We start from the raw sequence: 16,202 nt of genomic DNA, 5'->3' as shown, positions 1-16,202 counted from the left end.
ATCTTATCTTATTTTATTCTTATTGTTGTTCTTTATACACCTTGTGGGTGGGGGTGGGGGCAATGGTTTACAAAAATGGGAGAAGACTAGTATTTTGTAGTTGAATTCCTCATTGTACAGTATATAAGAATATATCACTATGTTGGCAAAATGTTCAAGACTGTTATTGTTTCCCTTCGATAAATGCATTCAAAAGTACTTTCTTCACATTTCTGCTACTTTCTTAAGCTATACAAGTGCTAGCTCTTGCTAAAAATGTATGTTTCACCTATGAATTTAGCAATAATAATAACAATAATAATAAACCTCTACTTTCATAAAGAAAACAATTATGACAGGTGGGTTGTAATAAAAATGAGTGTTCACTGATTAGTTGCAGTCTTTCTGCATTGTGAAGAGAGAAATCCCAGATATTCACAAAGTTTGTGATGAATGACAGGTTGTGTCTTCATGCAAAATAGATTTGGGGTTTAAAATTCCAGTCAGCTGTTTTATTTTAGGGGTTTAGTGAAGGCGGGTCATTTTTTACCCTTAGGACAAGGGGAGTATACAGAATGTCAAGACTACACAAGGGTTAAAAAACAAATGTTATTATTACATGGTTCCGTGGTGACTTTTTTGAGATGACAGATCCTTTGATACATTATTGCAGAGCGTGTTCAGAACTGCAGTATGTGAAAAGACTGCTTTTCACTCTTCAGTTCTCCCCGGCTTTTGTAGTTTCTGACAGGAGAGTGACAGGTTGAGAATAGAGTGGGCACAGCTTAAAAAATAACACCAGTGACCAAAAAGTCTGTGAAAAGTAACGGGAAGAAATTGACAACAATTGTTGGGGTTTAACTGCAATTCTCTTAGAACAAAAGGTGGTATCTAGAACCTAAAACGCTTTTCTGCTTTTCGTCCCAATAGGAGAACCTATCGAAGAACCCTTTTTGGTTTCCAGTTGAACCCTTTTGTGAACCCAAAAGAGTTCTACGTGGAACCAAAAAGGGTTCTACGTGGAACCAAAAAGGAGACAACAGAAGAACCCTTTTGGAATCCTTTTCGTCTAAGAGTGTAGTGTTTTAGTTAACCTAACTTGATCTTGGTGGAAAAATATGTAGGCCTACAACTTGTGTAAGCAAGTTACAGCGTTTTAAACTTGTATCATCACTTCCCACAGGCTATTGGTAAGAATGAGATTTGCCGTGACGGAAGAGTATGGCTTGATTAAGGTATAGCACAAAAGAGGAACGACAATCCTTTGCCTAAGAAAAGCTCCAACTATGGAACAATTTCATCTGAAATGGGAGCACCAATTTCCCTGAAGTGTGGAATATTGTGAACACATAAACCCAGATCGGATTTCATGCAAATTTACTAATTTCTCAGGGACTGACGACGGAAGGGGGGATATGAAAAAGAGAGAGGACTCCAGTAACCCTCCTTGTGCCAAAAGCCTATCAGCGGCCTGGCCTTCCCCTTGTGTTCTCATAAACACAGAGTGAGGGAGCGAGCGGCCGAAGCCCTGCCTTGTCAGCTGTCTAATCTCTTGGCGCGCCCAAGCGTGATATCCCCTTCTCAGGGCTCTCTGACATACTGTCAGCCCTCTCTCCTCTCCGCTCACTATACCTATACAGCGAACAGCACAGTAGCTGCTTGGCAATGACTAAGAAATCGGTACAATTAAATCCACCCCCCCCCCCCAAGCCGACATTCAACCCCCTAAAAGATTCTACCTGCCCTCTCCCTCGCCTCCACTGAGGACCCTCCTGAAGACCTGGGTTTATTCCCGTGACAACCAGGATTTGGCTGCCCATTCTTGTCCCTTGTGCACCACAATGCCTGGGGTCCTCTGCCAGCCAATGACGCACGGTTCCACATCATTCCACACCTCATGGTGCCTAGCTGCAAAGCCCAGACTGGGGATGAGGGCTCTTTGGCAGGAAGGCAAGCAGCCAGCCAGTGTATTAACCCACCTCTCATTCTCTCTGTAACTCTGTCTTTGTCTTTCTGCCTCTTGCCCTCACTCTCAAATCCTGCTCTCTCACTCTCCCTCTCTCTTTTTCTCTCACTCTCTCTCTCTCTCTCTCTCTCTCTCTCTCTCTGCATCTCCAGCATTCTACTGATCAACAACACTCCCTGTCATCCCAAGAGAGGCCCAGCAGCCACAGAAGGCCTTCCTCTTTCATGCACTGTTAGCCTGGCTGGGGCTCCAACACTGACTCCAGCCTGTGTGACCATGTGTGACACCGTTAACCCCCCCTAGCCCCACAGAGACCAACACAGCCTCTAGAGCTCTTCAGTGGGGAATCGATAGAGAAAATGTGCCCTGAAGGTCCAAGCATTTGAAGTACAGTATTGTTGTATTGTTAGAACAGACAGCTTATCATTTTCAATGCAGATTCCACAGCTTTTTAAATTGGAGACACATGTTTTTTTTTATGTACCCAAGAAGGCAAAGATAACTGAACTAAATGACTATCGCCCCCAGCACGCTTTGAGAGACTAGTCAAGAATCTTATCACCTCCACCTTACCTGCCACCCTAGACCCACTTCAGTTTGCATACCGCCCCAACAGGTCCACAGACAATGTAATCGCCATCCCACTGCACACAGCCCTATCCCATCTGGACAAGAGGAATACCTATGTAAGAATGCTGTTCATTCAGGGGTGGCAGGGTAGCCTAGTGGTTAGAGCGTTGGACTAGTAACCGGAAGGTTGCAAGTTCAAACCCCCGAGCTGACAAGGCACAAATCTGTCGTTCTGCCCCTGAACAGGCAGTTAACCCACTGTTCCTAGGCCGTCATTGAAAATAAGAATTTGTTCTTAACTGACTTGCCTAGTTAAATAAATAAATTCACTACAGCTCAGCATTCAACACCATAGTACTCTCCAAGCTCATCATTAACCTTGAGGCCCTGGGTCTCAAACCCGCCCTGTGCAATTGGGTCCTGGACTTTCTAACGGGCCGCCCCCAGGTGGTGAAGGTAGGAAACAACATCTCCACTTCGCTGATCCTCACCACTGGGGTGCTCAGCCCCCTCCTGTACTCCCAGGTCACCCATAACTTCACGTCCATGCACGCCTCCAACTCAATCATCAAGTTTGCAGACGACACTACAGTAGTGGGCTTGATTACCAACAACGACGAGATGGCCTACAGGGAGGAGGTGAGGCTCAGGAAAACAACCTCTCACTCAACGTCAACAAAACAAAGGAGATGATCGTGGACTTCAGGAAACAGCAGAGGGAGCACACCTCTATCCACATTGACGGGACAGTAGTGGAGAAGGTGGAAAGTTTTAAGTTCCTCGGTGTACACATCACGGACGAACTGAAATGGTCTATCCACACAGACAGGGTGGTGAAGAAGGTGCAACTGCGCCTCTTCAACCTCAGGCTGAAGAAATTTGGCTTGTCACCTAAAACCCTCACCACCTTTTACAGATTAACAATTGAGAGCATCCTGTTGGGCTGTATCACCGCCTGGTACTGCAACTGCACCGCCATCAAGCTGCAAGGCTCTGCAGTGGGTGGTGCGGTCTGCGCAGCGCATCACCTCGGGCAAACTACCTGCCCTCCAGGACACCTACAGTACCCGATGGCACAGGAAGGCCAAAAAGATAATCAAGGACAACAACCACCTGAGCCAATGCCTGTTCACCACGCTACCATCCAGAAGACGAAGTCAGTACAGGTGCATCAAAGCTGGGGCCGAGAGACTGAAAAACAGCTTCTATCTCAAGGACATCACTAACACAAAGCCTACAGACTCAAATCATTAGCCACTTTAATAAATGGATCAATAGTCACTTTAAAAAATGACACTTTAATAATGTTTACATATCTTACATTACTCATCTCATTAACAAAAATATATACAGTGGGGAGAACAAGTATTTGACACACTGCCGATTTCGCATGTAGAGGTCTGTAATTTTTTAGCACAGGTACACTTCAGTTGTGAGAGACGGAATCTAAAACAAACATCCAGAAAATCAGATTGTATGATTTTTAAGTAATTAATTAGCATTGTATTGCATGACATAAGTAGTTGACACATCAGAAAAGCAGAACCTAATATTTGGTACAGAAACCTTTGTTTGCAATTACGGAGATAAAACATTTCCTGTAGTTCTTGACCAGGTTTGCACACACTGCAGCAGGGATTTTGGCCCACTCCTCCATACAGATCTTCTCCAGATCCTTCAGGTTTCAATACAGACTTTCAGCTCCCTCCAAAGATTTTCTATTGGGTTCAGGTCTGGAGACTGGCTAGGACACTCCAGGATCTTGAGGTGCTTCTTACGGAGCCACTCCTTAGTTGCCCTGGCTGTGTGTTTCGGGTCGTTGTCATGCTGGAAGACCCAGCCACGACCCATCTTCAATGATCTTACTGAGGGAAGGAGGTTGTTGGCCAAGATCTTGCGATACATGGCCCCATCTATCCTCCCCTCAATACGGTGCAGTCGTCCTGTCCCCTTTGCAGAAAAGCATCCCCAAAGAATGATGTGTTTCCACCTCCATGCTTCACGGTTAGGATGGAGTTCTTGGGGTTGTACTCATCCTTCTTCTTCCTCCAAACACAGCGAGTGGAGTATAGACCAAAAAGCTCTATTTTTGTCTCATCAGACCACATGACCTTCTCCCATTCCTCCTCTGGATCATCCAGATGGTCATTGGCAAACTACAGACGGGCCTGGACATGCTGCGCTGGCTTGAGCAGGGGGACCTTGCGTGCGCTGCAGGATTTTAATCCATGATGGCGTAGTGTGTTACTAATGGTTCTCTTTGAGACTGTGGTCCCAGCTCTCTTCAGGTCATTGACCAGGTCCTGCCGTGTAGTTCTGGGCTGATCCCTCAACTTCCTAATGATCATTGATGCCCCACGAGGTGAGATCGTGCATGGAGCCCCAGACCGAGGGTGATTGACCGTCATCTTGAACTTCTTCCATTTTCTAATAATTGCGCCAACAGCTGTTGCCTTCTCACCAAGCTGCTTGCCTATTGTCCTGTAGCCCATCCCAGCCTTGTGCAGGTCTACAATTTAGCCCTGATGTCCTTACACAGCTCTCTAGTCTTGGCCATTGTGGAGAGGTTGGAGTCTGTTTGATTGAGTGTGTGGACAGGTGTCTTTTATACAGGTAATGAGTTCAAACAGGTGCAGTTAACAGGTAATGAGTGGAGAACAGGAGGGCTTCTTAAAGAAAAACTAACAGCTCTGTGAGAGCCGGAATTCTTATTGGTTGGTAGGTGATCAAATACTTATGTCATGCAATAAAATGCTAATGAATTACTTAAAAATCATACAATGTGATTTTCTGGATTTTTGTTTTAGATTCCGTCTCTCACAGTTGAAGTGTACCTATGATAAACATTACAGACCTCTACATGCTTTGTAAGTAGGAAAACCTGCAAAATTGGCAGTGTATCAAATATTGTTCTCCCCACTGTATATATATATATATATATACTGTATTTTATACCATCTATTGCATCTTGCCTATGCCGCTCGGCCGTTTATCATCCATATATTATATGTACATATTCTTATTCATTCCTTTACATTTGTGTGTATAAGGTAGTTGTTGTGAAATTGTTAGATTACTTGTTAGATATTACTGCACTTTCGGAACTAGAAGCACAAGCATTTCGCTACGCTCGCATTAACATCTGCTAACCATGTGTATGTGACCAATGACATTTGATTTGATTTGATGTATAAATGTACTGTTTATGGAGCACTGTTTTAAATGTAAAATCCTCCCAAAATGATCAAGCTTTAAAGAGGCAAACAAGGAATGCCAGAATTATAATATTACTGTATGGCCCACTGACAGCTGGCCTTGTAGCATATTGAGTCATGCTTGATCACCTTTCAAATTGCAATATTGTACCAAGACAATGACGGCTGTGCGGCACAAATCTGTTCCTTCATGCTTCACATACTTTCAAAGTGGATTGTTTCAAATCAACATTTTTTGTGCCCTGAAAAGCCATCTTTTAGGGATGTTTCAATAAAAATGGGTAAGGCATTTGTTATTCCAATGTGATACAAACATAATTTTGACCAAGGTTTTAATATATCCCTGTGTTTTTGCTGGAATGGGTCACATTTACATGATAAAGACTTATTATTCATCATGAAAATCTACTTATATCCAGACAGACAACCCAAGAGGTCTTTTTTAGTTTGATTCTAATACACCGGCAAGTGCGTTTATGACGAGGCAAGTTCAGCAGATTGACTATCCGAGGCCCTGATACGGCAATCGTCTCATTACATCAAATGCTGCATATTTAATAACGTGACATTATTGCACCTATTTCCCAAAAGCACTTCAGTCAACGCCTCTTCCTGACTGAGCAGCTGGAACAGGGCTTTTTTTTAGGTCAGAACACAGACCAAGAGGGAGGGAGGGAGAGACATATATAGAGTGGGGGGGGGGGGGGGGAGCGCAAGCCCTCTGAACACTCCTGATCCCCTCATTTATAACAAATCCCACATGGAAGAAATGCCAGGGAACTAAAAGGACAGCCACCAGCAACACCGAGCAGATCCGACCCTGGTGACCCTCTCAGTGTGGAGGAGAGCTATAGTATCGCATCTTTAATTATTTCATACTGGAACTATAACACCCTTTAAACCCCACAAGAAGATGGCCCCACCATAGAATGGAGAGAAAGAAAGAAAAACGTATGACAGTAGGACCATAGGACAGTAAAACGAACCTACAAGAACGACCTTGTTTATGCCATAGAATGGTCAAAGTAACCTTTGTATGACCTTGATAACTGTCAATCATAAAAATAAAAAAAACATTCAGTACTGATACCATATGGAGGCATTACTACTTATAGGCCATAATGACATTACCATGAGCCGCATATGCGGGTTTGATCAGATAAAAAGTACGAGTGATGAACCATGCTCCCCTCATATTTATGAATATGTTTTTAATGAGGCAGAAAAACATTGCTGTGTCAAAATGAGGGCTAAGAGCCCAAGAGAACCTTAAGAGACCGACCTACAGAAGTGGTGGCGGTGAGGATGAGAAAGAAAATGTCAAAAATCAATATTCAAAATGCAAAATGAATTTGGCTGGACCGAGAACTTCTCATCAAATGGGGAAATAAACGGGATATGAAAGATGACCTGACATAAAAACCGATATCCCACAATACCATCTGTCAGACAGAGAGAGGGGAATAATGACGACGGCTAATGAAAGTTGAGCCTTGGTTCAGCAGAGGTTTAAATCATCTCGAAGGAAAGGCGCTTTGAGATGGCAAGATGGCCGCCGTGCTGACTCAGCAATTCCTGCTTCCCTCCATCCCATCCACTGATTGGCTTTGTGCTACTTAGGCAACATTCACAGTGTCGGAAACCATTGATCCAATCAGAGTCCAGGTCGCTCATGAGAGGCCATTGAAATATAGGTAATGACACCAAGCAGAGATCTATTGTTGTGTATTCAATTGTGTACATGCATCTCCAGTTGTGTGACATTTCCATGTAGGCTAAATACAGGAGCTTTTTCTGCATTTCTACGGCATTTTTCTGTGGAAAGTATGAATTAGCTCATTAAAGATACGGTGCCACTGTGACTTGCCGTTGTAAATTATGTAAGATTAAATGGGTTCAAAATGCCTACCAACGTCAGTAGTCGAACAGAATGTATTGAAATTCTGTCCATGTCAAAAGGGTTAGCATGTCTGAAACCTTGATGGGCTGGAGAAAAGCCTGTACACAAGCCGCACTTCAGTGATCACAAAAGGCCAGTGCTGTCAGTACTGTAACTTTACTTTTACTACAAATAGTCCTGGGAAGCAGAACAATGTAAAAACACATGCACCCACCCCAAGCTTTAATTCAGCCAATGATACGGCAATATAGTGATTATTGTGCAGAAAGCAGAGAAACACTTCCCCATTCCCAATGCATTATAACCTAGTATAGTCACAGTCAAAGAGAGGTGTGTGTAGGCAGGGAAACAGGGAGCCTCGGGCCTCCATCTGTAACTCGCTATGTATTTCATTTCAAAGCAGTGTATGTAAAGTTAATGGGCTATTAAATAAACTGTCAATCTGGCAGCAGCCCCTGCGTGTTTGGCCCGCCGAGCACACACATCTTTTTTGTTGTTTCCCACCATGAAAGATATTACCCTGGACCAACGACAGTCTCTCTCTCTCTCTCCCCCTCTCCCCCTCTCCCCGTCCCTCCCTCTCTCCCTCCCTCCCTCTCTCTCTCTCTGTCTCTCTCTCTCTTTCCTTCTCCATCCTACTGCACCCGTCGCCGTCCCCGTCAAACAGAGGACCTAAAAATGGATCCGTGTCATCTTGACGATTTTCATTTCAGTCTACTTCGTACTCCATCTCGGAGAGAGTAAGGGGAAGGTCATATGCACCAGGAAATGTCATGGGCTGCGACGAGGCTGCATGATGAAAAATCCGGAGGTGCAAGGTGACTAACGTTAGAGGGGACTTTATAAGTTACCATTCCATTCAGATCTACTTTGCTGTTAGGCTGTCGAGCTGAATCATGGAGGGATGTTTTCCTGGGCCAAAAGTGGAATTAGCTATATTGAATATCCGCAGTTGAATATCAAACAGCTTTTAGAGTTTTTTTTTTCTTCTCTCTTACCAACAACAACCCAAAATGATGATAAATGTAGAAACAGGGCAAACAAGGAATTAATTTCACCTATCCATTACTGATATGAACAATATATCTGGGTTACGGCAGGTACCCAAAACTAGACATCCAAACAGCGTGCTGCATGTCACAATGGTGCTTAAAACTGAATGCCTTTGGTTCTGACTTTTAAATAGCTGAAAGGTTTCACCACTCCCATTTCTCCAACAACACCCTGGTATTCCATTTAGCAATATTCAATGCCGTGAAATATTCCTGGATCCTGAGGGGTAGAATCGTATTGCAGCGTTGCGCACCACCGTCGTTAGGGTAGGCATTTAAAACACCCAGGCCCTCCACTCCTCCGCTCCGCCGGTGTTGTATCGAAAAGCACTCCCATTGCTAAATGTTCACTGCGTCCTTCCCTTTCCGTCGGTGTCGTGTTCTTGACGTGTGTAGATTCCGTAGTGGTGTTCCGCAGAGCAGCTCTATTGGTACGTGACCTGATGGTGGACACACAGCAACGACACGAAGCGGCTAACAACATGCCTGCTACATGCATGTACACCCAGAGGTGGGTCTGACAGCTGGAACAGGACCAGGCTAACATCTACGTCTGCATGCGTCTGGGTAGGCTATGCTGTGAGGGTAGGAGACAGGCTTTATGCTGGTTGAATAGATAGGCACAAACCCTCCTCTCATGCCACACTTGTCTGATCTGACCTTGTGTTCTTACTTTCCCCGCCCATCACGTCCTCCAATTGACAGTTGACAATTCGATGTCCTTGAGAGTAACCTGCCACTGTGTAATCTCCCATAGGATTCCCTTTGAATTGACAAAATCAAAGGTAACTTCACCGCACAGGCTAACCGTAAATCATGTTTGAATTAAGAAGGGATGTAAAAGGGCTTCCTTTCTTACCTCCTCATACTAGACTTTCCCCCATGGACTGGAATTCAAATTCTACAGTAGCATAACTCCAAAGAGATTATCTTGATGCTAATGGGAAACATTGTTAGCCAAGAGGAGGTTGCAACATTCCTGTTTAATAAATACATTTAGGGCAACAGTTTTTTGCGTCACGTCATTTAAAGGAGGAGAACAAAAAAAGAAAAGAACAACAGAATAAAGGAAACTTTTGTATGCCACATATTTTTCAAGCACCACAGAAAAAGGAGGAGTTGATTGTCAGCAAATAATGTTTTTTTTCTCCATAATCACCCATCTTAAAAGCAACTGTAAAACAATGATAGACGCCCCAAACGAGAAGTCATGCCATTGTGAAATTGCAAAATGTGAAGTGCTGCACATCTATCAAACTGAGTTGAAACAATGGTAGAATTTAACCCATTATATGAAGGCCAATAGCATGGACTGTGTGTCCTATGGTGTTCACATGCATTACTATCCTTTCGTCTGCGTTAAGACAAATAATCAATCAACAACTTTGTCTTCATGAAGACTAGCGATCGGTTAATAAATAAACAAAAACAATCTGGTCTTGTCAATGGCAACAGATGAACATTGACTAGAACAAATTACTACAAGCAGCATGTTAACCAAATAACAATAGCATACAGCGACTACAATCTACTGTGCTGAAAGACAACAAATTATTAAGAGGACTGCACACGAAGCCATTTAGAAGCCCAACATATTCATGAGTTATTTAACCTCAACATAATTGTCATCTGAAGACTGACAGATTCAGACATGAGGATAGGCTAAACTTCGGAGGAGTCTTCGAAAGCTATCGGTTACCCAAATGTGCCAATACTCTGTCATTCAAGCATTCACCTAGGCAGTGGGAGGGAAGAGGCTATTCAGTGACCAGCAATGAACACACATATTTCTTCTTATCTATCCTTTTTCATGGTACCAAACTATGCCGTTTGACATGGCAGGAGTGTTGCTGCAGCACTTGGTGTGTATCCATGATGGCCACAGTTGATTGATTAGGGGGCTCCCCTCAAGGCAATCACAGCGCTGTGGGCGCCTGTAGGAGCGAATGGTGACGTGGTGTCACAGGCAACTCTAAAGATGCTCCTTGGGTTTCAACAGCTAAAATGACAGAGAAGGAGGTAAAGATGGACCAATAAGAGGTGTATAGGGTCGGCAAGTAGAATAGCAGTTAAGAGCTTTGGGCAAAGTAACCGAAAGGCTGCTGGTTCAAATCCCACGCTGGCTAGGTGCAACATATGTTTGAGTGCCCTTGGGCAAGGAACTTAACCCTAACTGCTCTGGATAAGAGCGTCAGCTAAATGAATAACGCGTGTAGTACCTAGATAATCTAAGCTTTTAGCAACAATTAGACTAGGAGAAATTCAGATGCGTTCAGGGCTGATTTTTATAAAGTGGAAAAAGATAAAAAAACTATGATAAAAAAGAGTACCTCTGCAGTAGCTATCCAGCAAGCTGCCCCTCAACTCTCCCTTGCAAATGTAGTGTGATATCAGGTTGGGCATTTGGACCGAACAGCCGAAGTCTGAACTTTCCATTGGTAGCACTATGCCCTCTGGTGAGCTGGAGACAAACAGCAAACAGCCATGGCTATGAACAGAAACATAAAAGCACAAGTGTGTCTGAAACTACACACTCGAGGTCACACAGAATAGATCTTCTAAGCTGCTCTCACACACACACACACGCACATACAGTATGCACACACACGCGCACATGCACACGCACACTCTCTCTCTCTCTCTCTCTCTCTCTCTCTCACACACACACACACACACACACACACACACACACACACACACACACACACACACACACACACACACACACACACACACACACACACACACACACACACACACACGCACTAACTAATGCTAATGAAAAGTGTCTCTAATTAGCCCTTCATCTCCCTCCCACTTCCTCAACACAGGATCACAGTGTTGGTCGGTCACAGAGTGTGGAGGGCAGGAAATTCGCCAGAGAGCCCTTTACTGTTGAAAAGCACAAAGATGCTGGTGAGCAGCTTGTCTGATTAGCGCTGATTACACTCTAATTGGAGTTCTCCAAAACAAGATGACCTCTGCTTTGTTTACTGATGGGATTAATCGTGGCCTGGTAGAATTAAAAATCCCAGCGGAATTAATTCCTCATTATTTTGAGAGAGGCTGCAAAGGGCCCCCTGCCCGCCTCATGTTCAGAATGCAAACTGTGCAGAGAGGTGCTTTTTGCCCTGAAATGCCCCAAACAAGGTCACGTTGAGTCAATTAACTTACAACAGTTATCTCGCTCTCTTGCACTGACACTATGCACACACTGGACTCTACCCACACACTCACACGTACCAGTGACACCCTAACACACACATACACACACACACACACACACACACACACACACACACACTCTTGTTTGTCCTTCCTAGGTTGATGATGACCATGAAATGATTCATTGGGATGAGTCTGAGGTACGGTTAGTGCGCAGATGGCTGATGAGACCAATACTAGGAACACTCTTTACCAAACTGGGCATGATATCTTGGTAGCAGTCTCCTGCACGGCTTTGCTGAAACTGTTCTTTCGTTGTTGTCTAATCACCATGGCATTTTTGGTCCTGCTGGTTTCAGAGGTGGTAGCGCCATCCCAGATTCTGAGTCTGAGAGGGTTGAGGAATTATTGGACAGAATGGAGGAGAGTGCACGGATGGGAGATGAGGAGACACTTGAGGAGGTGTTAATAGAATTGGAGGAGAGTGAAGAGAGAGAGCAGATGATTTGGCGTAGTATGCAAGATATTCGCCCGACGGAGCGTGTAGTCTATGGTTGCCTGAGGCGGTTCTCAATCAGAGGCAGGTGATTCTCGTTGTCTCTGATTGGGAACCATATTTAGGCAGCCATATTCTTTGAGTGTTTCGTGGGTGATTGTTCATGTCTCTGTGTGTGTTAGCACAAGAGAGACTGTTTAGGTTTTCACGTTACGTTTATTGTTTTTGTATTGTTCGTGTTTTTTCGTCTATTAAAGATGTTTACAACTAACCACGCTGCATTTTGGTCCGACTCTCTTTCGACGGAAGAAAACCGTAACAATGTCGCTATTTCTATTATTATTTTATATTTTTTATCTTTAACTCGGCATTGTTGGAAAAGGACCCATTTGTATGCATTTGACTGTTAGTCTACACCTGTTTACGTAGCATGTGACAAATAGTATTTGATTTGACGTAACTTGGCTTTTTCCCTAACTCTTTGGGTAACCTCGTTTGACTTAACGCTTGATGAAGTACTGTTCATGCTTCAGGAGCGGCCATTTTGTGGTTGCACTTCAAATGCTCACTTCAGTTCAATGTGAACAAGTCCCTAACGAAGCAGACAGCGGGCAGAAGAAAGGAATGAGGGAGCGAAGGGGAGAAAGAGACCAGATGCTCTGGGATGGATCTGGGGTCCTGGCCATCACGACCAGAGCTTGTTGTCAGAAAATAGTTTGGTGTTTGACAGTGGAGATCCCACACGAGAACCTGTCTGGGCCGACTGTCTGGGGCCTTTCTGGAGCCAATTGGGGTCATTCCTCTGTAAGGGACTGTAAGGCACTCACCCACAACCACTCTCAGAGCAGAACATGTCTGGGTGGTTGACATGTCCAGGTTTCCCATAATTCTTCTGACATCTGTCATCCTCCCTCAGGCCATCTTGTTAAGGCTTGTCCCCGACCAGATGGATTTCTCTGCAAGTTCTATTCTCCGATCCATCTATCCATCTATTCCCTGGTTGTTTGACCCCTGCTACCGGCGTCTGCTCATGTCAAGACATTAGCTTTGAAAAGGCAGTGACAGTGTTTTCTTTTAATGTTAGCTAGTTATGAAAAAGCAATCTGTGTTATTTGGTGCGTGTGTTATGGAGAGGTAGCTGGCAATACTAAGGAGATTCAGATGCATGTTCTGTGGCCCTGAGCTGTTCTTTCTTAACATTGTCAGTGAAATCCCAGTGTCTTCACAACTGTCAGACAATATCTTTCTCAATGTGCAACAGAAATGTAAACCAGCTCCTGTAAAGACCTTTTTCGGTAGCAAAATATTTCCCCATTAGCATTAACACACACTGACAGCTCCTTAGATGTTAAAATGCAGTCCTCTACCGAAGTGTGCCGCAGCGACCAACTTTAATAAACGCATTACGGAGCGGCTAATGGAACACTCCTCTTACCAGATTCTTAATCCGACATTTTCCATTTGGCTAATAACAACAACAACAAAAAAAATGAATGTTCAATGTGAAAGACAGTTTATAATGCCACTCTGACATGATTAAGCGCAGTCCCCTCTTACATGGACGTGAACTGGAGTCCCATCATACTTTTTTGTTTCCTTTCAATTTGAGCCTAACACTATTGATCAGGTCACCTCTAAAGTACCCAATGACACCATGTCATGGGTGATGACACACTCTGTTGTTTCAGTCATATACTACATCATTATGTCAAATCAAATCAAATCCCATTTTATTTGTTACATACACATGGTTAGCAGATGTTAATGCGAGTGTAGCGAAATGCTTGTGCTTCTAGTTCTGACAATGCAGTAATAACCAACAAGTAATCTAGCTAACAATTCCAAAACTACTACCTTATACACACAAGTGTAAAGGGATAAAGAATATGTACATAAAGATATATGACTGCGTGATGGTACAGAACGGCATAGGCAAGATGCAGTAGATGGTATTGAGTGCAGTATATACATATGAGATGAGTATGTAAACAAAGTGGCATAGTTAAAGTGGCTAGTGATACATGTATTACATAAAGATGCAGTAGATGTCTTGCCGTATGACAGGTTTGGTTAAACTCCTACGTGCATTTAAAAAAATTAACTAAAATGACCGGATTTAGTCCCCAAAATAGTCCACAGAAAGGTTCAAACCAAGACCTCAACCTTACAAACACTTGTCCACACAGCATGGTGTGTGAAGACTCGTTTCAGATGACGATACATGATCTCAGTCTTCATTCTGGTTGTGAATCGGGATCTGAGGGGTGAGGAGAAATATAGCCTCCATAAATAACTCGGCCGTCACATCAGATGACTTTGATGAGCGCTCGTTATTACTGCCTGCTGTCATTATAACACTATCCAATATGCATTCGCGTTGAATGGGAGAAGGAGACAAAGTTCAAGAAGAGGACTTCACTCCACGGTTCATAGCCCCTAAAGACGAAAAGAGAGACTTTTGAAACTAAATTGCTTCATCTCTTCTTGCAAACTGAACCGACTCTTACCAATGGAGCACTGAAGTGGCCGCCACATTTTACGCTTGTATTGATTACAATAGGTTCTCTCTCAGTTCATACCTTTAATCTGTTGCTCTCTCCCGAGATGACAAGACAGAGCGGGGCCCTACAGTTCACTTCAATCTTTGAAATCCAGTCTTTCCAGGGAGGAAAAGGGCTCTCGTTAAGAGCACAATTGACAATTGATCTACCCACATCACAACCGTAACTTTTAAACATTGAAATAATGCTTCACATCCAGCACTGTCCCCTTCAATCACACGAAACACAGTACTGGTCTTCCCGCTCCTCAAACAACACAGATATTTGACCACTAAATTTCACCAGGTCAGGCGGTCTCTCTGACAGATCCGCGCTCACAGGCTGAATACAAATGATATAATTGGTGATGTTTAAGTCTCATCTATTAGACAGTGGGAGCGTTGTGTGCCATGGCGTTCATACCGTTCCCTCCGAATACACACCATGCTTGACCCGGGGTAAGGGTTAGCTTTTCCTTTAAAGGAGTGGTGAAATATGGCCACAGCTAATGTATAAATCAGAATGCACTTATGCTGCTTTCTGCTTCTCTCCTTTTCTCTCCTTCTCTCTCTCTCTCTCTCTCTCTCTCTCTCTCTCTCTCGCGCTCTCGCTCTCTCTCTCCTCCTCTCCGGGCCTCACAGACTGCATTGATTAGTTGAGAGATTTGTGTTTTCATTACCGTTCATATCCACGAGGTCTCCGGTCCTGGCCCGCCGTTCATTTCGAGTTTCTAATGGACGATAGGAATAAATACATCCCAGTGACTCCTTCTCCCCTTGTAAAACCCTCCGTTTATCAACGAGACCGCGTCCTAAATGGCCCCCTACTCTCTACGTAGTGCACTGGTATGGACCAGGGCTCATAGGGAATACGGTGCCATTTGGTACACACACAATGAGACCGCCATGGTCCTCAGTCACTGTGATGCTCTGGGGCTCGCTATCTTTAAAAAGACACCCATATGTTACAGCCCGTAATCAAAAGGGCGGGTGACTGTGATGAGGAGATGAGCTTATTATAATGAAATATGCCCCTTTAATACATTCAGTCCCAGTGGACTCGATAGATGTGTCTTGTAATGGTGTTTTACTGGGAAATAAATGTTAGTGGCCATTTCAATGTAGTATGTTCTACACGGAGCAGGACTCCATATATGCACACAAGAAATGCACATGTATGTGCACACACACACACACACACACACACACACACACACACACACACACACACACACACACACACACACACACACACACACACACACACACACACACACACACACACACACACACTCACTCACTCACTCACTCACTCACTCA

This window comes from Oncorhynchus kisutch, linkage group LG9 (assembly GCF_002021735.2).
Source record: "Oncorhynchus kisutch isolate 150728-3 linkage group LG9, Okis_V2, whole genome shotgun sequence".
NCBI lineage: Eukaryota > Metazoa > Chordata > Actinopteri > Salmoniformes > Salmonidae > Oncorhynchus > Oncorhynchus kisutch.
The sequence above is the reverse complement of the archived record's forward strand: the minus strand, read 5'-3'. Positions refer to the sequence as shown.